Below are 25402 nucleotides of genomic sequence, written 5' to 3' on the forward strand. Positions count from 1 at the left end.
GGAGCTAATATTATAAAAAAAAGACTGACGCGGATATCTCTAGAAATTGTCATAACAAAAGGAAGATGCTTAGCTCATTTTTTAGACGTTTGATGTGCATAAAATTTCTTTTGTGGTTACTAAATTATTTTTGTACATGGATTATACTGTGATTTGTAGAAACGACTTTTTTAGAACATATTGTTTTTTGGAAAAAAAAAGGAAAAAGTAGAAGTCGACGTCTCCAAGCTACGAGACATGATAAAGTGGAAAGTTGAGAGAAAAACACTAAGCAATTTCTTGAATATAATCAAATCTAATGGTAAAAAACAGTTCTAACGGTTGAAATTTAAATCAAACGGCTAAAATAATTAAAAATATATATTTAACTCAAAATTTACCCCAAAAACTCTATAAATACCTATGTATTTGTTCAAACATCCACACAAAATTCACCTTTCTCCCACAATTCTTCCAATTTTTCTTTCTACCATTTCTTCCCATTTCCAAATTTTTCAAGATGGCAAGAGAGCATATTAGAAGTCGTAATTGGACTTGTGAGGAAGATGTTGCTTTATGCTTTGCATGGGTTTCTATTAGCGAAAATGGTGCAGTTGGCACAAATCAAAATAAAAGGGTTTTGTGGGATAAAATCGTTGATAAAGTCCATGAATACTGTAACGCCGGTGGGAGGAAAGGTGGTGGTGCTTACGATCAGTGGAAGGGAAGTTTGGAGAGAGCCGTGGTTGACATGGCTAGTGGATGGAGTGCTGTAGAAATTGTAAGTTTTTTTGTTGATATTTTATTTGTCATGTACATAATATTATTTTGCAACTAATTGTTTTTTTGTATTTTTTGCATAGGGTGACAAAGCAATGGCAATTTACAAGACAAGAGTAACACCAAAAAATCAACCTTTTAAGTTGCATCATGCTTAGGACATTCTCAAGGATTGTCCGAGGTAGGCAACCGATGCGGACCAACAATAATGGGGAATATTATTTCAACGTGAAGCCACATCGACAAATGATGTCAATGAAGGTGTCGATGAATTGACCCCAACTTCTTCTTGTGCAAGGCCGCCGGTAAGAGATAAGCAAAAGGAAGCAAAGAGAAAAGGGAAGTTCCAAGATCCGATGAATGCACAAATTGCTACCAGATTTGCAAGATTGACCAACTCTCGGCAAGAAGGAACGGCCTGAATGCGTTCGGCCATGAAGGAAGAAGGGGATAAGGAGCAAGAAAGGTTTGAATGTAATTTCATGATGGAGGACCTCAGCAGATACACTCCAGAGAGGAAGAAGTTCTTACGTGATAAGCAACATGAAATTTTGCAAAGGCATGCCACAAGGAGTATATTTCAAGATGATGAGTCATCTCAAGGCTGTATCCCAAGTCCACCACCAAGTCAATATGGTGGATGCCATTATTAAGTTTATGTAGTTTATGAATTGTCGTTTGTATTAAGTTTATGTAGTTTATTAATTGTCGTGTGTATTAAATTTATGGCTTATTAATTATTGTTTCTATAAATCTAGATGCCTTCAATAATTCAAACGACATTCAATAATTTTGACAACGTACTAGACAAAAGACTTTGCACAACAAGACACTTCAATTTATTACTAGAAAATACCAACATAGTACACTTAAAATTATTACATAAAAGAACAACATAGCACACTTAAATTTAACACACGAACACATTAATACACCAACATCATCAATTTAACACTAGAAAATACAACATAGTACACTTAAAATTATGTATTTTGGTATGTATTTCGTGTGTGTCATGTGTTTCACATGTTTGGTGTGTTATACATCTCTATCATGTCTTCTGTATGTGTTTTATATGTGTTTTGTGTGTCTTGTGTGTTTCATGTATTTTGTGTTTATACATCTCTATCATGATTTTCATATTCTTCAGTAGTGTTTCATAAGTTTCATATATTGATTAAGTGATTTTTCAAAATTTATCGGAATTTAGATATTTTTAGGTTAAAATGTTCATAAAATTAATTTAGGATAGTCTACATAATATATTTTTTTAAAGTTAATTAAAAAAAAAATCTAAATTCATTCTTTAATAATCTGGGGCTAAAATTTTAGGCCAGAAGGGTTGGAGCAGAAAAGCTGTTTCTGGGCTAAAAATTTCAAGTTTTAGCCGAAGGGTTAGAGATGGTCTAAGAGGAAGACTAGGAGGAAATTATTGATTAGGAGCTAATATTATATAAAAAAGATAGATGCAAATATCTCTAAGAATCATCATAACAAAAGGAAAATGCTTAGCTCATTTTTTACAGAAGTTTGACGCGCGTAAAATTTCTTTTGTTGTTACTAAATTTTTTTTGTACATGAATTATACTGTGATTTGCAGAAACGATTTTTTTTAGAACATAATGCTCTTGGAAAAAAGGAAAACGTAGAAGTCAATGTCTCCAAGCTACGAGACATGGTAAAGTGAAAAGTTGAGAGAAAAACACCAACCAATTTCTTGAGCAGGCACCACCCCTTCTTTCTTATTGGTTTTCTTTTAGACTAGCCTCCATGCACGCACGTGAAGGCATTTTTTGAATCACTTTAGAAGAAAAGTCAAATATTTGAAGTAAATGAATAATCTTAGATCATGCTAGAAGAAACCCCTCATAAACCAATTAAAGCAGCTGAATTCACATAATAAAATCAATTTCTATAGAATTTACATTAAGAATAGAGAAAATAATATTTAATAAACAATTGATTGAATCAAATTATTGCTAGCCCATTATAAGACTAATCCCACCTCCATCCCCCTTAGCATAGATAATATCGTTTATTACAAAAAATAAAAAATAAAAAATAAAAATCATTTGACAACTAATTTAATCACATTATTATCCGCGTGCGAATAATTTTTTTTATAACCGACATTATACAGATGTCTTGAATGTGTTTAAAAATAGATAAATTGAATCACATTATTGCTAACCTATTGTGAGGTACTACTTAAAAAAAAACAAAAAAAGAAAAACCAAAAAATAATTAATTATTAAAAAAATACTATTAAAATGATGAAAATGCCCTTGCATTAATTTGGGATGCCTTTGAAGTTTTTTGTTTTGGGGGCATTTTTGTCCAATTATTTTTGGTAAAGCATTATGACACCAAACAGTATTCACCTTTTGTGATGGCTTTTATATATAATAGATAAAGTGAAAAGTTATAGTTTATCAAAAAAACAAAAGTGAACAGTTATATGTAAAATACACTTTCGCTTATTGAAAATAGGTATGCTTTTGTATCTTTAAGTTGCTTTTTATCAATTTTATTCTAATAATAATGTCATGTATACAAAATTTATGCATAAATATTACATGATTGGTACAAGACGCCATAGCAACAACATCGTCATGATATGAAAGTTATTATCTAACTTAGGATGTTCAAACTTGTCTCTCACTGTTCATCTTTTCTTCTTTGTTTTCTCTTTAATTCTCAAATATTTCAATGTAGTTAATATAGTATCAACGGCAACATGTGCTCCACATCACCCATTTATGTTATCCACGAGCTAAGTTTGAAAATTTCTGACATATAAAAGGAGTGTTGAGAATGAATCTCATTTAAAGGAAAATATTGCTCTAATTAATTTCATTACCGCAGTAATCAATAAACTAATTAGTGCAAACAAGAAAGAGACGTTGAATCCAAGGCAAGAAGAGCAAAAATTTATTTTCCAACAAAACGTAACAAACTTAGGAGTTAAATACAACAACAACAACAACAACAAAGCCTTTTCCCACTAAGTGGGGTTGGTTGTATGAATCTTAGAATGTCATTCCGCTCGGTTCTGTGCCACGTCTTCTGTTAGATCCAAGTACTCTAAGTCTTTTCTTAGAGTTTCTTCCAAAGTCTTCCTAGGTCTTCCTTTACCCCTTTGGTCTTGAACCTTTGTCCCATAATCCCATCTTCTAACCGGAGTGTTAGTAAGCCTTCGTTTCACATATCCAAACCACCGTAACCGATTTTCTCTCATCTTTCCTTCAATTTCGGCTACTCCTACTTTACCTCGGATATCCTCATTCATAATCTTATCATTTCTCGTGTGCCCACACATCCAACGAAGCATTCTCATCTCCGTTACACCCATTTTACGTACATGTTAATGCTTCACTGCCCAACATTCCGTGCCATAAAACATTGCTGGCCTTATTGCCGTCCTATGAACTTATGGTTAAATAATGAGGAAAAATACAAAAGAAAAATATGACGTTCACTTTTTCCTCTCCATTTCCACAGAACAAATATGCTCCCCGAGCTCATTTTCCTCCCTATCTGTTCATAAATCCTTCCCCTCATCCTTTGACCATATCAAAATTCCATCATCTACTTTTGCAGCACAATCACATTTGATCAAAAATCGAGACAAGGAAAGAAAGAGAATTGGAGTTGAGGATCACCAGTGTTTCCACGTCATCTAGAATAGCTAATATCGCTTAATCATTTGCTTACTTTTGAAAAACCAAAGAGGAAGAAAGAGCAACATGGTGGAACATAATAACTCAGGAGAAGGTGAAAGAAGCATTCGTTTGCAGATTGAGGCCAACAATAAAATCTTGGTTAACATTATCAAAAGAATGGTGACAGATAGTCTGGAAAAGTGGCACAAAAAGTTGGGAGATACTTTGTGGGCCTGTAGAACTTCCAAAAGGGCAGGAACTGGGACTACACCTTACTCTCTAACCTTCGGGGCAAGATGTCGTGATTCCCATGGAGATTAATGTAAGTTCGGTCAGAATTCAGAACCAGTTTGGGCTACACAGTGAAGAATACATAGAGGCTATGTGTCAAGGAATTGAAGATTTAGATGCAGCCCGAATTGAAGCCTTAAAAGACGAAGGTCGACATATATAGAGATAATATCAAGTGGTGGTACTTTTTACCCTTGTCGACAAACGTTTTGATCCCGCAATTCCGGCTTTTTGAAATAGTGGCGCCTCTTCGATCTCTGAATACGCCTCTTCGATTTCTGAGCAGGCGCCCCTTCGATTTCTGAACGACGCCCCTTCGCTTTCTGAACGACACGTGGTAGTGCAGATGCGGCTCCTTTTGACAAAGCTGCACGCGTCTTCTGAAAAGCAGAGAAAGCGTCGCCGAACTTTGCGCTTGTCGGCTAAAGAAATGTAGTTGCGGTGATGGCCTCCACGTGTTGTCTGAAAAGAAGAAATCTTTTGACAAAGTTGAACGCGTCTTCTGAAAAGCCGAGAAAACGTCGCCAAAATTACGCCGGAAATTCCGGCTTTTTGAATCGGTGGACGCGTCGCCTTGGCTTTTTTATTGAGCTATCGATCACCACAACAAACACTCTCTGAAGATTTCCCATTCTTGAAGATCGACTCCGGCCCTTTGAAATTTAACTCCATCCCTTTTCTTTGAACACTTTTGAAAAATGGCAAACTCATCGAACCTTAGCTTGGAATTGAGCCTTAGCAGTGATACGGGCGCGCCGCGTCAAGGTAACGTATGGCGCCCTTCTTTCTTATCTTCTAACGGTCTTCTTACAGGTGAAGACTCCGTGATGCAGGACGCCACAACAGCTACAATAGTAGCTAGGAACCTCCTCACTTCAAAAGATAGTAGGCTGCTGTCAGGACGGTCCGATGAGTTGGCCGTTCAAGAGTCCCTCGCACTTAGTGTTCAGTGTGCGAGTTCTGTGTCCAACATGGGCCAACGCCTGCTTGCCCGCTCCCGTCAGGTGGAATCATTGATGGCAGAGGTGGAGAGTCTTAAGCAAGAGATCCAGCAGCTTAAGTACGAGAATAGAAGTTTGCATGTGCTTGCAAATAACTATTCGTCGGGCATGAAGAGAAAGCTTGATGAGCTGCAAGAATCTGAGGGTCGAATTCACAGTGACCGTCAAAGGCTTGCGGCTTGTCTCCAGAGGCACCTTTTTCCTGGATCATCGAGCGCTTGGCCAAGTATTGAGGCCTGGAATGCTCTAGCTCTGATGCCTTCCGCTCCGATGGCTTCCGCTCCGATGCCTCCCGCTTCGATGCCTCCCGCTTCTATGCCTTCTGCTTCTATGCCTTCCGCTTCTGCGCCTCGTAGTGGGGCTTCACGTAAACAACCTTTGTGAAGCTCCACCTTTCTCTATGTTTAGTATCTCTTTTTTTTTTTTTTTTTTTTTTTTTTTTTATTTATTTTTTTATTTTTTATTTTTTATTTTTTTATGAACATGCTTTGTTTTATTCAGTGCATTGGGTTGCCTCCCAAGTAGCGCTTTCTTTTACGTCTTGCAGTCGGACGAAGAACCCAATCACTCCAGGATATGTTCACGAATCGGATGAGAACTCCGAGTCATGAACTAGTACCTAAAACAAGAAACAAAACAAGATTAAGAATCTAGAATAAAAACAAACGAAAATAAAACAATCCAAGGGATTAGCAAATTTTCTAATCCCCGGCAACGGCGCCAAAATTTGAGGCGAGATTTATACGCACACAAATTAAACCCTCTTTTCGTCAAATTGTAGTATATGTATAAGTAGGGATCGTTCTGGACCGGGGATTAGGAGGGATTGCAAATCACTTGGAAACTGACTCAAAAACGTAAAAACACAAAATAAATGTATTTCTAACTAATCTAACACTTTAAAATAAATGGGGGATTGGTTTTGGATGAATTTAAACTAAAACAGAAACTTGGAAACAGATTATAAAAACGAAATTGATAAAATATAATGATGAAAAACTAGTTAGAGGGTTCCTTATCCACACATGAACATAAGCATATAATTTGACTCCCAGTTATGACTTCAACAAACGATGAATGACAATGCTCCAAGTTAATTAGGTCCGCTTAAATTAACCTTCAGATTTCCCTAGATTCATTGGATTGAATGGGATACGCATTACAACCAAATTATTCCTAATCAAAGTCTCTCACATGGAATACGCATGATAGAGACATTCAACAAAGATCATTAAGTTCAACGGAAATCATAAACATCGACTAGGCATTCATAACTATGGGATACGCATGTTAATCCAGCCTAGGGTTTACTAAACACAATCGTGACTAGCGATTTTTACTACTCATGAATATAAGTTCATAACGATTAGGTGAAATTCCCTTATATCCTAGCATCAAGTTTTAGGCATGCAAATTAAGTGTCGACCCTCAACCCACATACATAAACAAGTTCTTAATCAAAACAGGAAAGTAACCCACATCTAAAGTTCATGAATTCATAACTGGAGTAAATCAAATCATAACCAACATATGTCCATGGCTTCAAATTCGCTTCTAACTAAAAAGAAATTAGTTTCACATGTTTAACATAATTGAATAACAAGTTAAATTAAACATGAAAACAGAAACAAGAAAAGAAAGAACAAATGGATGGAATTGGATGGAAAGTTAGCTGCGGGGTTCATCTCCACATATGTTATACTTGCATAATAAAACGATTTCCAATTGCATTTCAACAAATCATTAATTCTCAACGCCCCGGGTCAATTAGGTCCGCTTAAATTAACCGTCAAGTTTTCCTTAAGTTAATGAATTGGATGGGTTAGCGCAACGCAATTCACAACATTCTCCAAAAGTCCTTTACGTGAAAAGCACAATAAAGATACAATCAAAGATCATTAAGCATCATGAAAACTATAAGTGTTGACGAGGCATTCATTACTATGGAATACGCATGAAACTCGTGCCAAGAATTCATTTAACGCGATTGTTTATAAGCAACCTCCACTACTTGTGAATATAAGTTCATAACGATTAAGTGAAATTCACTTATATTCTAGCGTCATATTCATGCATGAAAATTAAGCGCGCATTCTTAATAAACATTCATAAATAAGTTATCAATCAAACGGTTAAACAAATTGAACCACAACTTATGAAACGCAATTAGAAGTAATCAAATCAAAATGCAAGCATAAACATATATTTCGAATCACCCCCTAGCTAAAGGGGGTTTAGTTTATTATAACTTTGAAATCAAAGAAACACCTAAACATTCCAACAACTCAAACTTGAATTGTATGAACGTTTAGGCACTCTTCTCTTCCATTCCTCATACGTACAAACAAAGAGAATTGAATTTAAACATTGAAATCAAAGAAACACCTAAACATTCCAACAACTCAAACTTGAATTGTATGAACGTTTAGGCCCTCTTCTCTTCCTCTTTATTGTAGCATAAGGTCTAAGGATAGTTGGTTTGGGGGAATGGAAGTGTGGAATGGAGTGAGGAGTGATGGAAATGGAAAGATGGTGTTTGGATTACAAGGGAACTCACGGCAACAAGGGGGGGGGGGTTTGGATGTGTTTGTGGTATGTACAATGGAATGGATGTGTTGTGTGTGGAATTGTATGAAAATGAGATGTGAATTGAATGGGTGAATGCAAGGGTATTTATAGGAGTAGTGGAGGGAACATATGGCTATGTCATTTGTAGGTGAAGTAGGTGGATGTTGTAGGTGAAGTAGGTGGATGTTGTAGGTGAAGTAGGTGATAAGTGATAAGTGTATGATATGTTAAGTGATAAGTGAATGATTATGATAAGTGATAAATGAATGTATGATATGATAAGTGGTGAATGATATGTGGTGAATGATAAGTGGTAGTGTTTAAGTATTTAAAATAGGGAACAAAGCCCTTCCTTGCATGGCAAGGAAGGGAGACACAAGGAAACACACGACAATGTCCTAAGGTTGCTAGGAATGTTGTTTTTGTGTTCTAAAATGCGTAGGAGTTTTCAATGATGCTCAAACATGAGGTCTTTTTAGGATTTAACTTTCCTACTTCAAGTCTTCAATTTCGTCCATCCTTTTGGCTCCAAGCATATGATATCCATTCCAATCTCTAATTTGCTCCAAAAGGCTCCAAAAGGCATCCTTTTGCATACTTTGCCCTTAGAACCTGAAAACACACAAAAGAAGCATAAAGAACTAAAATAACTAAAGAAACATAACGTAAATGTACGAGAACAAGCCATTTAAGTCGCATAAATATGCTCCTATCACTACACAGTGAAGAATACATAGAGGCTATGTGTCAAGGAATTGAAGATTTAGATGCAGCCCGAATTGAAGCCTTAAACAAGATTCAAGAAGGAAAGAGAGCTGTTACCCGAGCGTACAACAAAATGGTAAAATTGAAGACTTTCTAGGAGGGATACCTAGTATGGAAGGCAATCTTGCCCTTAGGAGCCTAAGTGAGGGTCTCTGGGAAATGGAGTCCGACTTGGGAAGGCCCTTTCATTATTCATCAAGCTTTGGATAGGGGAGGATATTACTTGGCCGATTTAGAAGGAAATTCATAGAAACATCCAGTTAATGATAAATTTCTGAAGAAATATCGTTAGACTATATGGGATATTAGGGATTGTTACATCGAAGAGGGTTAAGTAGTTTGAAAGGTCTAAAGACAGTTAGCATATTCATCACAGTTGAGTTGAAAAATGAAAGAGAATTTGATAGGAACATATTTAGGCGACTTAGTTAGCTTGTTTTCTTACATTTATGTTGTTAGTTCATAGTTATTTTAGTATTTTAAGCTATTTTCGTGTGTTTTTAGGTCCATATAACTAAAGTACCAAGAAGGTGCATTTTGGAGCCTTTTGGAGCAAAATTGGACTTGGAATGGATAACATATGCTTGGAGCAAAAGGAATGAATGAAATTGAAGACCTAAAGATGTTAGGATTCCTAATCAAAGTAGGATTCCTAATCAAAGAAGGATTCCTAATCAAAGAAGGATTCCTACTTGAAGTAAAAAAGTTAAGCCAAGGTTTCCTATTTTGGTTTGACCTTTCCTAATCCTAAAAGCCCTAAGTTCCAGCAACATTGAAGGTCTCTTATTCATTTTAAGACACAAACTAAACCTTCCTTGCACCATTCTAACCTTTGTCGTGGCACACCTTACCCTTTCCTTTCCTTGTCGTGCAAGAGGAGTGCTTATTCCCTATTTTGTGTCCCAAGATCACATTCCTTTTTAACCATAGTCAATGCTGCACCCTACATTCCTATTCTATTCTAAATCCTTGCCTAATTTCAGCCTTAACTCACATTCCCTTTCTTATTCTTCCTTGCCGCAAGTTCCCTTCCTTTTCCCTTTGGATTCTAACTTTAAGTCTCATTTTCCTTGTGGATTTGGGTCTAATTCTTTCCTAAACTATGTAATAAAAGTTAAGATCCTTTCCCTCAAATAAATAGCCTTTGCCGCACCCATAGAGAAACCTATTGACTCATATACACAATATGCCATCATTCACTCACACACCACCCGTTACCGCAGCCTTCATTCACTCTTACACCATTCCCATACTTTTATACCTTCAACCACACATCCATACACCATTCATATACTTGGCCGCACTCCTTTACCAACCCAAATCAACTCCTAACCCAGAAACACATCCAAAATCATCCCTAAACCCTTTGTGCCGTAGCAGAGCAAGGAAGAAGAAGAGAAGAAGAAACCTTGGACATTTTTGCATTCAAGTTGGATTGTTGGAACAGTTTTAGGTGTAATCTATCTTTTGTTTTCAATGTTTAATTTAAGTTTTCTTTGTTTTGTTGTGAACATGAGAGGCTAAACCCGTTTTAGCTAGGGGAGGCTTTGAAACCATGATTATGTTTGTGATATGAATTGATTAATTCTAGTTGTGATTTCATAAATTGTGAATGCAATTTACTTAAACGTTTGATTGAGAACTTATTCTTGTATGCAATTTACTTAAACGTTGATTAGGGAGGCCTACTTAATTTGCATGCTTGAATTTGGTGCTAGAATATAAAGGAGTTTCACATAATCGTTACAAACTTATATTCACTAGCAGTTAAGATTGTTTTCACAATCTTGTTAAGTTAAATTCCTAGCATGAGTATCACGATGTCATAGTTACGAATGCTTTGTCAATACTTATGATTTTCATAGAACGTAATGATCTTTGATTGTATCTCTATTATGATGTCATGTAGGGAACTTTTGAAGAATGCTTTGGGTTGTCGAATGATGTCATCCAATCCAATAAATAACTAAAGGAGAATCTGAGGATTAATTAGTGATGTCATGGTTAATCTGGAATGTTGAGGTTCATGGTTTATTGAGAAAGCAATTGGAAATCAATTTGTGTTCAAATGTATCATGTGTGGAAAAGAGTCCTCTAGCTAGCTAATCATTCATAGTTTTTTCCCAAATTCGTCTAAACTTTGCTTAAGTCTATTAGTTACTTGTTTTTATCTTAAATTCGTCAAAAACCCAATCTCCTTTACTTTGTTGTGTCAAATCTGTCCTATTGTGTGTTTTTGAGTATTTTGAGTCAAAACCAATTCTATTTTCGTCCAAATTAAGTCCTAGAGTCTAGTTTGAGTCTATTTGATTGTTTTGTGTTGTTTTGAGTATTTTGAGTTTGTTTGGAGTCATATAAGTTTAGTTAAGATTCTTTGAGTTTGTTTAAGTATTTTTAAGCATATTTTTGTATCTTTGAGTCAGTTTTCATTAGATTAGCAATCCCTTATAATCCCCGGCCTAGAACGATCCCTACTTACATCTTTACTACAATTGTCAATAAGAGGGTTTAATTTGAGTGCTATTATTTATCACATCAAATTTTTGAGCTCGGAATCTGATTTTGAGGAGGAAGAGGAGCCCACAACAAGAGAGGAAGAAGAGGCACAAGTCATGGCAGCAGACAATCATACAATCAAGGAGTTTTCCGCCTCGGGAATGGATAATGCCGCACCATTGTGCATCCTATACCCTAGGGCAGCTCAAGATAAGACCGATGAGCTTGAATTGAAGTTTAGTTTGTTGCACCACATCCCAAAGTTCCATGGGCTGTCCATGGAGGATCCAAACAAGCATTTAAAAGAGTTCGAGGTGGTGTGTTCAAGCATGACTCCAATTAATGTTGATAGTAATATTTTGAAGATGAAGGCCTTTCCATTCTCTCTATTGGAAAAGGCTAAGGATTGGTTATACATATTAGCACTTGGGACTGTCACTTCTTGGGAAAGCATGAAGAGAGCGTTTCTAGAGAAAAATTTCCCTACTTCAAGAGACATTCTCTTGAGGAAGAAAATTAGCGAAATCCAACAAACCCAAGGAGAGTCTTTTCCGGCGTATTATGAGCATTTCAAGGCCCTTGTCGCATCATGTCCTCAACATCAAATGAAGGAGAAGCTTCTACTTCAATATTTCTATGAAGGCCTTCTTCCAATTGAGAGGCAAATGATCGAAGCTTCAGCTGGAGGTGCATTAGTGGACAAAACTCCTATGGTAGCCAAGACCTTAATTGCAAACTGTGCTTTAAATGCACAACAATACGAAGGAATTGGGCAAAGAGACCCCCCACGGCAGCAAATACATGAGGTAAGTTCCACATCCGACATTCAATCTCAATTAGCTAATCTTACTTCTATTGTGTCTCAAATGGCCGAAGGAATAAGGATACAAGGACCAAGTGTATGTGGCGTATGTTCTATCCAAGAACACATTTCTGAAAAGTGCCCTCAATTGATTGAGAATGGGGGATGGGAAAGTGCAAATGCTATTGGATTTCTAAGCCAAAATTAGCCACAGAATGATCCATACTCCAACACATACAATCCGGGTTGGAGAGATCACCCAAATTTCAAGTGGAGGGAGCCTCAACAACCTCAACAACAAGGAAGATTTAGGTAGCAACCCCTAGGCTTCTATACCAAGCCATACGCACCAAATCAAGCCCAAACACAACTTGCCCAAAACAATCAAGGTAAGTCTTTGGACAATGATACACTTATTAAGTTACTTACCAATTTGTCTCAGGGGCAAGAGAATCAAGACAAAGCAATGCAAAATCAAGACAAAAGGGTGGACCACTTGGAGAAACAAATTGGGCAGATAACGGAGTTTGTAGGATAATTCCGAGACCAAGGAAAACTCCCTAGTTCAACCATTGTAAATCCAAAGGGAAGATTCGAATCTGCCAAAGCAATCACATTGAGAAGTGGAAAAGAAGTTGGCACTAATCCAAAACCATCCAAATCAAGTTCAAACGAAGATGAAAAGCTGCAATTGGAAGAAGAGGGACAAAGCCAAGCCACGGCAAGGGTAGAAGCACCCTTGCCGCAGCCACTTAGGGACCCTAATTCATCCAATTCATCTAATTCGGCCAATATTGGTAAGTTGGGTTCAAATTCTATTAATTCTAACCCTATTCCATCAAATGCTCCTTTCCCTCACGGATTTATGCAAGCAAAGAAAAAGGAGAATGACAAAGACATTCTTGAGATGTTTAGGAAGGTACAAGTCAAAATTCCGCTCCTCGATGCCATCAAACAAGTTCCCAAATATGCCAATTTCTTGAAGGAACTTTGCACCACAAGGAAGAGGGTTTCGAATAAGGAGGTGGTAAGGGTAAGTGAAAACGTTTCTGCTGTTTTACAAAAAAAAGTTACCTCCAAAGTGCAAAGATCCAGGTAGCTTTACAATCCCTTGCATTATTGGCCAAACTAAGTTTGAACATGCTATGTTAGACTTAGGAGCTTCAATTAACGTCATGTCATACTCTATTTATGCATCCATGAACCTAGGAGAATTGAAAAACGATGGTGTGATTATTCAATTGGCCGATCGATCTAATGTCTATCCAAAGGGAGTTTTGGAAGATGTTTTAGTGCAGGTTAATAACTTGATATTCCCAGCGGATTTCTATGTTCTTGAGATGGAAGAAACCGCCCATTCCACATCCTTGCCGCTCCTTCTTGGGAGGCCATTCATGAAGACGGCCCGCACCAAGATCGATGTGTTTAAAGGGAATTTAACGATGGAATTTGATGGGGAAGTGATTGATTTTAATATTTTTGAAACCATGAGATTTCCTAATGATGATCATTCATGCTTCTCTATTGATATCTTTGATTCATTGGCGCAGGAACATCTTGAACAATTACATGAGGATGCACTTGAAACGGTCATTACAAGTGGAATAGAATTGAACAATCAAATGGCAGCACCAATTCCACCCCACGGCACCAATCTGGAATTCTATGCCGTGCCCCTTTGTGATGATGTAATTGAAGTGGTGGCTGCCTTAGAGTCATTGCCGCGGTTCAATTGTAAGTCCTCAATCCCAATTTCAATTCCAATTTCAACTAACAAGTTGCTTCATTCCATAGTACAACCACCTACCCTTGAGCTTAAACCATTACCAAACCACTTGAAGTATGTTTTCTTGGGCGAACAAGAGACATTACCTATCATAGTTGCTTCCTCACTCACGGCATAAGAAGAGGACAAGTTGGTGAGGGTTCTAAGGGAGCACAAAACAACCATTGGGTGGACTTTGGTTGATATCAAGGGAATAAGCCCTACTACATGCATGAACTGCATACTCATGGAGGAGGGAGGGGGCTAAACCATCTAGAGAAGCTCAACGCCGACTTAACCCTCCAATGATGGAAGTCGTAAAGAAGGAGATTATCAAACTCCTTAATTGTGGCGTGATATATCCCATCTCGGATAGTTGTTGGGTTTCATCGGTCCAAGTAGTTCCAAAGAAGTTCGGAGTCACAGTGGTGAAGAATGAAGAGAATGAGCTTGTGCCCACACGTATCCAAACAGGTTGGAGAGTTTGCATTGATTATAGGAAGCTAAACGCCACCACAAGGAAATATCACTTCCCTTTGCCATTCATTGATCAAATGCTTGAAAGGTTAGCTGGTCATTCTTTTTATTGTTTTCTTGATGGTTATTCGGGATATAATCAAATTGTCATAACTCCGGATGATCAAGAAAATACCACTTTTACTTGTCCATTTGGTACTTTTGCTTATCGTCATATGCCATTTGGTTTGTGCAATGCACAACCACTTTTCAAAGATGCATGGTAAGTATATTTTCTGATTATGTTGAGAAGATTATTGAGGTATTCATGGATGATTTTAGTGTGTTTGGCGGCCTCGTTTGATGATTGTTTGCATAATCTTACTTTAATCTTGAAAAGATGCATGGAAACTAACCTTGTTTTAAATTGGGAAAAATGTCATTTCATGGTAAAACAAGGCATAGTTTTGGGTCATATCATCTTTAAAAAAGGAATTGAGGTTGATAAATCAAAAATAGATCTTGTATGCTACTTACCCTCTCCTACTTCGGTGAGAGAGGTTTGTTCTTTTCTTGGACATGCAGGATTCTATAGGCGATTTATCAAGGACTTTTCCAAGATTGCACAACCCTTTTGCCGTCTCCTACAAAAGGAAGTGTCCTTTGCGTTCAACGAGGAGTGTGAGAAGGCATTCAAGCACCTCAAGGAGATGCTTACCACGACACCAATCATAGTCCCACCAGATTGGAGCATGTCTTTTGAGCTAATTTGTGATGCATCCTATTATACAATAGGGGCTGTTTTGGGCCAAGAAGAACAAGCAACCACATGTCATCTATTATGCATCCTGGACCTTGAATGATGCTCAATTGAACTACTCTACCACTGAAAAAGAACTTCTTGCCGTTGTGTTTGCTTTAGATAAGTTTCGTTCATATTTACTTGGCACTAAAGTTGTTGTATATTCTGACCATGCAGCTTTGAAGTACTTATTCACCAAAAAGGAGGCCAAACCAAGGCTAATTTGTTGGATGTTTCTCCTCCAAGAGTTTGATATTGAAATTAGAGACAAGAAAGGGAATGAAAACGTGGTGGTTGACCATTTGAGTCGTTTGGTGTGCAATGAGGAGTCTTTACCCATCCAAGACACATTCCCTGATGAGCAATTGCTATCCATTAAGGTAAGTGAGCCTTGGTATGCCAATTTGGTGTCAAAACGAGTTCCAAACACCATAACCAAACACTAACGTGATAAACTCAAGAAAGAGGCACGGTTTTATGTATGAGATGACCCATATTTGTGGAAATATTGTGCGGATCAGATTCTTCGTAGATGTGTGCATGATTGTGAGTTTAATTCAATTTTAACTTTTTGTCACACTTATGCATGTGGAGGATATTTTGGCACACAACGCACATCCCTTAAGGTGTTAGAATATGGATTTTATTGGCCTACAATCTTTAAAGATGCTAGAACTTTTTGTTTAACTTGTGATCATTGTCAAAGAATGGTCAATATAGGTGCAAGGGATCAAATGCCGCAAACCCCTATATTCAATGTTGAATTTTTTAATGTTTGGGGCATTGATTTCATGGGTCATTTTCCTTCTTCATATGGTTTCACTTATATTTTGCTTGCGGTTGATTATGTCTCAAAATGGGTGGAAGCAAAAGCCACCTGTACTAATGATTCTAGAGTGGTTGTAGATTTCATCAAAACTAACATCTTTTCTAGATTTGGGATGCCTAGAGTGCTCATTAGTGATGGATGGTCTCAATTTTGTAATTGCACCGTTGCAGCGTTGCTCAAGAAATATAATGTCACACATAAGGTTTCCACACCTTATCATCCTTAAACCAATGACCAAGCCGAAGTTTCCAATAGAGAAATCAAGCAAATTTTGGAGAAGACCGTTGGGCCAACAAGAAAAGATTGAAGCTTGCGTTTGGAGGATGCATTGTGGGCCTATCGTACGGCCTACAAAACACCCATTGGGATGTCCCCTTTTCGGCTTGTCTATGGCAAACCCTACCATCTTCCCGTGGAGTTAGAACACAAGGCACATTGGGCTATCAAAACATTCAACATGGACATAGATACGGCTAGAATTCATAGGAAGCTTCAATTGAATGAACTTGAAGAAATTAGGCTTGAAGCTTATGAGAATGCTTGCATTTACAAGGAGAAGACCAAGGCTTTCCATGACAAGATGATTCATAGCAAAACTTTCTCCATAGGGCAGAAAGTGTTACTTTTTAATTCTCGCCTTCTTTTGTTTCCCAGTAAGTTATCTTCTAAATGGATTGGCCCCTTTGTTATTACTAATGTTTTTCCATATGGTGCAGTTCAAATCCAAAGCTTAAGGAATGGCCAAGAATTCAAGGTGAATGGGCATCGTTTGAAGCCATATTATGAAAGTGTTGAAGGGCAGATTTTGGAGGAGGTAACCTTCCATGCCGTGGTTTCCAATTGAACCTAAGAAGAGGTTTCGTCCGGCTGCAAGACGTTAAAGCAAGCACTTCTTGGGAGGCAACCCATGCATTCAACAATTCATTCAAATAAATCAGATTTGCGTTCCTAAACCCCTCTTTCTTTGTTGCTTTTATTTCGTCATGCTAGTTAGTTTATGTTGTTTGTTTGAATGTGAGTCTTTGTTTGAAACATTGAGGACAATGTTTGATTTAAGTGTGGGGGGATAAACAATCTATTTTTGCATGATTTTCGTGGGATTTTATCATCACTTCTAATGTTGTTTCTCACTGTTTTTAAGTGTTTTTAGTGTGTTTTCAAGTGTTTTTATGTGTTTGGATCAGAAAATACGAAAATTTTACAAAAAAATTGCAAAAACAGTTTTGAAAACCCAAAAAGAGTTCTTTTAGAGTTGTTTTTGTGTGTTTGTTTCTGTCTTAGGGTACCTTCCATCACAATGATGAGGATTTGGTTTTTAATTGCATGACTATTAAAGAAAGTTACAAACATGGATGGAAGTTTGATTTACTCTTTGGTTTATGCTTGGTTAGAGTTATAGTTTACGAATTCACATGTAATCACAAAGAGAAAATTAGTTTTTGTAACATGCTTGAAGGAAGGAACTCAAACTAACGCTACATCCTTGAGAGACTTGAGCCTAAAACGTTCTTTGGAGAGTTATAAATATGTGATTTCTTGTTTTCTAAAGTCGTTGCATGATCTCATCATTCTTTGCTTGGTTGTTACTTAGAATGTGTTCCATCATTATAATTCAAAGCATGATATTGATTGCATAACATACAATAAGATGAAGTTGTTAGTTAAATCAAAGCCAAAAATCCTAACCCTTTTGCATATGTATTGTAGGATTAACCCTTTTGAGCCTTATTTAGCCTATTTTCTTTGTTAACCACATTATCCTCACCTAGCCTAGATTAGGACTTTCCATACCCTTGTTCTTAAAGGATAGTGAAGCATGACTTAGAATGAATTCCTTTTGATCAACATATTGCAGAAAACAAGTGTGGGGGAATGTAAAAGGGCACGGCAAAGAAAGAAAACAAAAGAAAAAAAAATGAGAAAAGTTGTAAAAAGAAAGAAAAAGAGTTGAGAAATAAGTGAGAATGAACTCACAAGTATTGGTTGTTGAAGAAAGGGTCCAAAAGTTTGAATTTGACCCTAAGTGTTGCATGAATCTTCCCTTGTGTTTAAAAGTTAATTTATGCCATCAAAAGTGAGTTTAAGTGTGAATTTCATTACTTTGCTTCCTATTGCTTTAAGAACCTTTGTTTATCATTTACCCTTCTTTGTTAGCCAATACCTTAGCCTCATTACAACCCTTAACTTTTATCTTGATGTTACGTGTTCAATATGTGGAGTTTGAAATTGGTATGAGCATATGGAATCCCTGGTTCTCATTCTAAGTAGTAGCATTCCATTCATGAGATCATATACATGTCATTGTCATAATTCCAGAAAATGCTTTCTTTGTTATAACATATGTGAGTGCTAGTCTACATGTTTACATCAATGTTCTCACATATACCTAGTGTAGGGAGTGTAGTCAGAAAATCTGTGTGAAAATAGAGAGTATTCTAGTGAGGAATTGAGGAAATTCTCTAAGGCATGTTACTACATTCAAAATGTTGTTTTAATTGATTAAATGTGAACTAGTAAGTGGTAACTATGGTTAAGTGTTTGCTCTAGTGTAAAGAGAGCTAAAAACCGTGGGAGTAGTGTTCTCTAAATGTGTCATGTTCATTGGAAATCCTTGAGGTAAATGTTGGAAAGTCTAGAATGTGTTTTGTTTTGTTTCTTTTGTTTCTTTTGTTTTGTTTTGCTCGAGGACTAGCAAAAGCTAAGTGTGGGGGAATTTGATAGGAGCATATTTAGGCAGCTTGTTTTCTTACATTTATGTTGTTAGTTCATAGTTATTTTAGTATTTTAAGCTATTTTCGTGTGTTTGTAGGTCCATATAGCTAAAGTAGCAAGAAGGTGCATTTTGGAGCATTTTGGAGCAAAATTGGACTTGGAATGGATATCATATGCTTGGAGCAAAAGGAATGGATGAAATTGAAGACCTAAAGATGTTAGGATTCCTAATCAAAGTAGGATTCCTAATCAAAGAAGGATTCCTAATCAAAATGGGATTCCTAATCAAAGAAGGATTCCTAATCAGAATATATTGAAAGCTTTAAGTTACTGGAGTGCTTAATCAAGTAGTCAAGGAGGGAATTTATAGTGAACAGTTGATTAGAAATTGAATTCATGGGTTAGTGCAAGGGTCTAAAGTACAACGGTTGTTTAATTAATGCAAATCCCGAAGGAAGGTGTGCACATGAGATGGTTGTTCAATCATTATTAGCACCTTGGGTTGCAAGCTTAACAACGATTAAAGGGGGCGTTGTTTGGGTTAATATTTAAACTTTGGGCTTCAAAGGGAAGGAAGCCTAATTAAGCTCAATAAAGAAGGTTTGCCCGAAGCCTAGAGTCAAGCCAGGTCATCCATCTCAAGTCAAAATGACAGCCCCCATTAAATGCAAAGGCTAGGTGCTTACAAGAGAAGTGACAACCAAGGGAAATCCACCTACTTCTAGCCCAAAAGTACTTTTGGATGGCAGAACATGTAAAAATGTTGATGATTAATTACCCTTTAGTTACTTTTGGGTAAGAACAAAAACAACACAGTTGGGTTAATTGGTCTATAAAAGGAGGAAGAAGGCCCAAAGAAAAGGACACTCAACCAATCAAACAAACAAATATACAACTTGTTTCTCAGTCAAGCAAATACTCAGAAAGATGCGCTTTGTCCAAATCCTGCACCCTTTTCAGCCTTAAATTTCCCGTAAAAAGACATCTTTTGTCTATGTAAAAGCTTTGCTACTTTCCTCCAAATGTTGTAGTATCGATTCTCTTATGTAAACTTGTTTACCCTTCATCCCTCTTTATTACTCAACCCTTTGTAACTGCAAAGAAAAGAGATTGCAAAAAGCTTTAACCTTGCTCGACAAGGTGAAATCTTGCCTCGACTCTCTTTGTTTTGGCTTTTCCATTAATAGATCTGGTGTTATAATGTATCCCTCAGTATATATGCAAGTCATTTTCGATCTCCTAATGATCCGAAGTTCTATTAACTCTCAGATCTGGTTCACTTAGTACTTTTACTATCATAAAAGTAAATGAAACTAATGTCTCAATCAGATCTGAATCCCTACTTTTTAAAAGCATACAAGACAAACAAAAATCCTTGATCTCAAGGCATAGAAAAGAACTTAATGTGGACTTAACCCATCCACAATAATCCTTTGATGATGAGAAGTCAGAGTAACTTGGGGCGCAAGTAATCGACTTAAATACACTCATTCTACATCAGCTATATAGAGATGGTAGTGGCATGCCTCAACACTTAGCTAGTTTTGGTTGTGAGCCTCCCGGCCTACATCTAAGGCCCGATAAAGGCAACTTTCGAAACTAACTCTGTCTTTTTCTTGCAGCCCGATAAACGAGCGAGATCCCGACAATCAACTCCTCAGGGAGCTGTGTGCTCGAACCAGAGACCCTTCCCAGCAAAATTCCTGCCTGAACAGCAGCTTCCGTTGGTCTTCCAACTGCACAACCGATTCCAGTACCAGAGAAAATGTAAGATCTCACATTGCCTAGGGGAGTGATCCTTATATGTATATTCCTATCCCTACCTAGCACGAAGCCTTTTAGGAGCTCACTGGCTTCGGGTTCCATAAGAAATTCGAAGTTAAGCGAGTAGTGCGCGAGAGTACTCCCATGATGGGTGACTCACTGGGAAGTTCTTGTGTGAGTTCCCAAAAACAAAACCGTAAAGGAGTGGTCGGGGCCCAAAGCGGACAATATCGTGCTCCAGTGGATGTGGTGGACCCCGGGCTAAGATGTGACAATTTGGTATCAGAGCCTAACCCTGGCTGTGGTGTGCCGACGAGGACATCGGGCCCCTAAGGGGGGTGGATTATAAGATCCCACATCGCCCAGGAGAGTGATCCTTATATGTATATTCCCATCCCTACCTAGCACGAGACCTTTTGGGAGCTCACTAGCTTCGGGTTCCATGGGAACTCCGAAGTTAAGCGAGTAGCGCGCGAGAGCACTCCTGGTGACCCACTGGGAAGTTCTCGTGTGAGTTCCCAAAAACAAAACCGTGAAGGCGTGATCGGGGCCCAAAGCGGATACTATCGTACTACAGTGGTGGAGTGGGCCCTGGATGTGGTGGACCCCAGGCTAAGATGTGACAGAAAAAGTTGACCCTTTTCGCTCTACGACTAGCAGTGCTCGAAAAGACAGCAACCGGCCTAGGAACCCTTAGTTTCATCTAGGCAACAGTGGTTCTGGTAGGCGGTTTCGCCATTGTATTGGACCAGACCGACTTCTGGTTCATCACAATCATTTTGCTGATAGAAAGGACACGAATTTTTAGCAGGAGCCATGAGTTGGAGTGGCAGCACCAGGCCACATAGTCCATAACCAACGCTGGTATCAACAGCTTTCGTGAGCTGCGAATCAGCTCAAGTGTTGTGATCCACAGCATCAGAGCATTTTTTAGGCCTGTACAAAAACTTGCATTCAGGAAACAAAGTCAACGCAGCAGAGACATTACGAGGATTAATGGAAATTCAGAGTTATCGCAAAACTCTGATCGTCAAAGGAAGATAGTCCGGACTTGGACTAGCTCGGAAGTCCCTCTCCTGCCTTACACGCAATGGATTTTTCACGCCAAGCATATAAGTAAGCTGCTTTACTAGCTCCTGCTCCTGCCCGCCTTATCATGCGTGGCTTTTTCGCTGCTGAAGCTCGTGAAGCACAACTATGGAGAGATCGCAAAGGGGGACACTGACAAGAGGACCAGGTAGTCTCCTATTAGTATTTTTTATTCGTTAGCATTGGCATAAGCTCTGTTGTTTCTTATGGAGAATTCTTACAGTGAGTTTATGTTAAGCTATTGTAAATTGTTGGAGGAGGTGAACAAGGAGTGTGATTTAGGGCCTTCGGGGTTGGTTTCGATTAGGAGGTTTTTTTATGATGCGTATTCGAGGTGTGTTGATGGAACCATTTTTTATGGCTTGAAGATGGATATGGTCACTTTTGAAATCGATTTGTTGGGTTCGAATTCCCCCGATGAGAAGCTCATTGGAGCGAGATTTCTTCAGCAGTTTTCAATGAACCCACAGTATTCAGATGATACATTGCAGAAGATTGGTATAAATATTGCAGTGATTGAAAGATTGGTTGAGATTTTGAATTGGACAGATCAAGAGGAGGAAGAAGCAGCACAGATTTTGTCAAAACTGGCTGGCAAAAATCAAAACTCCATACGGGTAGCTGGAGTTCCCAGCGCAATGGAATCAATCTCATCTCTGCTCCAAATCTGCAGGAGCTCAAGGGGTGCAGCTGATGAGATCAATGAAAAAAGATCATTTCTGACCACCCAAACTACGAATTCTTGACATTCAACCACTTGGGATTACTTATTTTGAAGATACTTCCGTGTGTTCACGACAACTGTGGGAAGATTGGAAACACAAGAGGCATTCAGCCCAAGATCATAGACTTTACACATGCTGACGAGAGGCTTCTAAAAGAAGTGACTGATATCCAAACGATCAGATACTGACATTGAAACGATCACTCCAGTTGGTGAAGAGGCTTGCAAGCACAACCTGAAACACAAGAAAGAACCTAAGGTGAAATCTTTCGGAGATAGTTTTCACAATCAGCAATATGAGAGATATTTTGAGATATGGAGAGAAACATCCAATGCTGCAACAATTGGGAATTGAAATCTTAACAAGTTTGGCGCTGGAAGCAGATGCAACTGAGAGAGTAGGTGGAATAGGTAGAGTTCTTAACGAGTTGTTCAACATTTTCTTGAACAAGGGAATGCTGGGGAATAATAAACAGGTGAGGACAAAAGCTGGAGAAGCGCTGGCTATGGTGGTGTTAGAGAGCAAGAATTATTGTCTGCGGATAATTAAATTGGGAGTACTTGAAAACCTCGTTGAAGCTCTTGAGGTTCGATTGCTTCGCGTGAATGCTGCTAGGATTCTTAGGAATCTGTGCACCTACAACAGCTCAAACTGTTTCCACCAGCTGAAGGGAAATATGAATGCAGCACCTAAGTAAGTTCTTCCTTGCTACATTACCTACCTCTACTTTTATTCGGTACTAACATATGTTAAGTACGAGTAATGTTTTCTTGCCGAAGAATCAGATATATATAAGTTTGACAAATCGAGTATAACATGTGACTAGAGGCTATAGGTTTTTTTCTGCACTAGAGACTCATTTCTTATTCATTTGGCTTCGATTGCAGGTCCTTCGGGTAATCACTTCAGAAGAACACAAACTGCAGGAAGCAATGGTAGGACTACTAGCAGCGCCGGTTTTAGCATTCTTGTCTCCCGAAGAATCACGCCTCATGTTTAAGAAAGCCGGAATCACCGAGGGAGAAGTGGCAAATGAACTAGTCCAGATTCTGAAGAAGTTCAGGCATCCACCGATCAAAGTTTCAAGAATAAGGAGGTTTTCCATAGAGCTGGCAATCTGTATGATGAGAGACAAACCGGAAAATGTCCGAGCTTTCAGGGATTTGGGGATGGAAAAGGAGCTGGAGTTTGTGCCAGAGACAACCGCAGAACTCGAAATCTTCAACATTTTCTCTGGTACCGTAGGAATGAGCCAGCACAGCACGACAATCCATTCGCTGGTAAAGACTGCTTTGGGGTTGCTAGCTGAAGGATGGAATGAAGCAGCATAATGCAGTATTCATCAAATTCATTACATACGTGGAAATCAAAATAATCTTGTAAACATGTTTGCCTTTTAAGTTCATCAAATTCACTTAAAACACGATTAAATTTATGTTTATTTTTTTGGAGAAAGTTCTTGTACTGTAAATTAAACTGTAAATGCGATTATATTTGCACGAATTATCAACATTCAAATTTCTACTTAATCAAGGAAGTTGTTGCCTTCCGTCACGACATTATCAAGAGCGTTCACCCTTACACCCGAAGCTCCCATCCATTATGGATAGAGGATTTGTGATGCAGGTTCTGTCGATGGAACCCTTGTACGAGTTTGATCTTCCGGTCTCGAATCGTGGGATTTACTTACTGAAGTAGAAATAGACTCTGTTTTCAAGGATCCCAAGTGCCCAACTGAAGTGGAAGTAGATTGTGTCTCCAACAGCTCTCGCTTCTCTGCAGTAGATGCATCATCTGGCTGGTCATCTTTTTGCAACAAATTTAAAGAATCAGGGGTATCCCAGGGCGGTTGTTCCTCTGCCTGAGGGCCTCTCATTTCTAAGTCTTTTAGTGATAACATCACTGCTTCCATGAACATCTGATGATTTGGACGAGTTAAATGTTAATTTAAATTCAGCAGTCATTCAAAAAGGTCTTGAATCCAGAACTCATCTAGGTCAACTATATGATTCACCCTTTCTTCCTCATCGACATCACTTGGAAAACCTTCCAGGTTATCAAGCTGTTATTCTACATATCGATCGTCGTCCATCGTGGTTGGAACATGGGGCCCACAAGGACTGCCATTCGCGAATTCAAAGCTAATCATATCTGAAGATGATGGGCCATTATCGCTTGTCCATCCTGCACCACCATACATAATCAAGAAGTTTAACTCTGTTAAGCTTCTAGTTAACAGATAGAACCAGACAAGATGACTTTGAACTACTTGGGTACAAAAGCGCCATAAAAATTGGGAGCCACATCATGTATCAATCCGTCACAAGTATTAGCTAGAGTGGCGCAAAGGTTTGTTTTTAATTAATTTGAGAAATTATTTCAGAATACTGATCAAGTGATCAGGCACATGTCATGTTACGAGGAAGAAAATATGGGATTTTGGAAGCAGTTTAAGAAAAGAAAAGGCAAAATACCTTGGATTCGGATTGGCCAGGTAAAATCATAGAAGATAACAAAAGAAAAAAAAGAAAAAAGAAAAGTTAATCCACCTGCAGAACAGTAAACATCATTCAAAATACTTTATTCTGTATTTCCCCACTCTAACAGTTGTAAATATCCGCGTACTCCCTTTATAAAATATTTTTTTAATGCAGCGTTTTTCATTTGTGCGAACAAAACAAGAATGAACTAATTACTAACCTCCATCCGACTCATGGGTCTTCTTGAAAATTGAGTAAGAAAGAGGTAGAACAGCCTGTGCACATGAGAAGTTAAAGAGAAAATGAGGCACTTTAATCACCCGTAGCAGCAGTTGAACATCCGTGATCATAATCAGCTGTGTGCACACTTCTCCAACTACCCTGCAGGTAAAAAGCAGTCAACGTTTGAGAAGGGCTGTGAACGTTAAATCTAGCA

General features: G+C 38.1%; 1 pseudogene; it reads left to right on the forward strand.

Annotated features, from left to right (window-relative positions):
* Window positions 1-499: 499 nt before the first annotated feature.
* Window positions 500-23817, forward strand: LOC148692361 (uncharacterized; annotated as a pseudogene).
* The last annotated feature ends 1585 nt before the right edge of the window (window positions 23818-25402 follow it).

This window comes from Pyrus communis, chromosome 12 (assembly GCF_041283825.1).
Source record: "Pyrus communis isolate YQ-2024b chromosome 12, ASM4128382v1, whole genome shotgun sequence".
NCBI classification, from domain to species: domain Eukaryota; kingdom Viridiplantae; phylum Streptophyta; class Magnoliopsida; order Rosales; family Rosaceae; genus Pyrus; species Pyrus communis.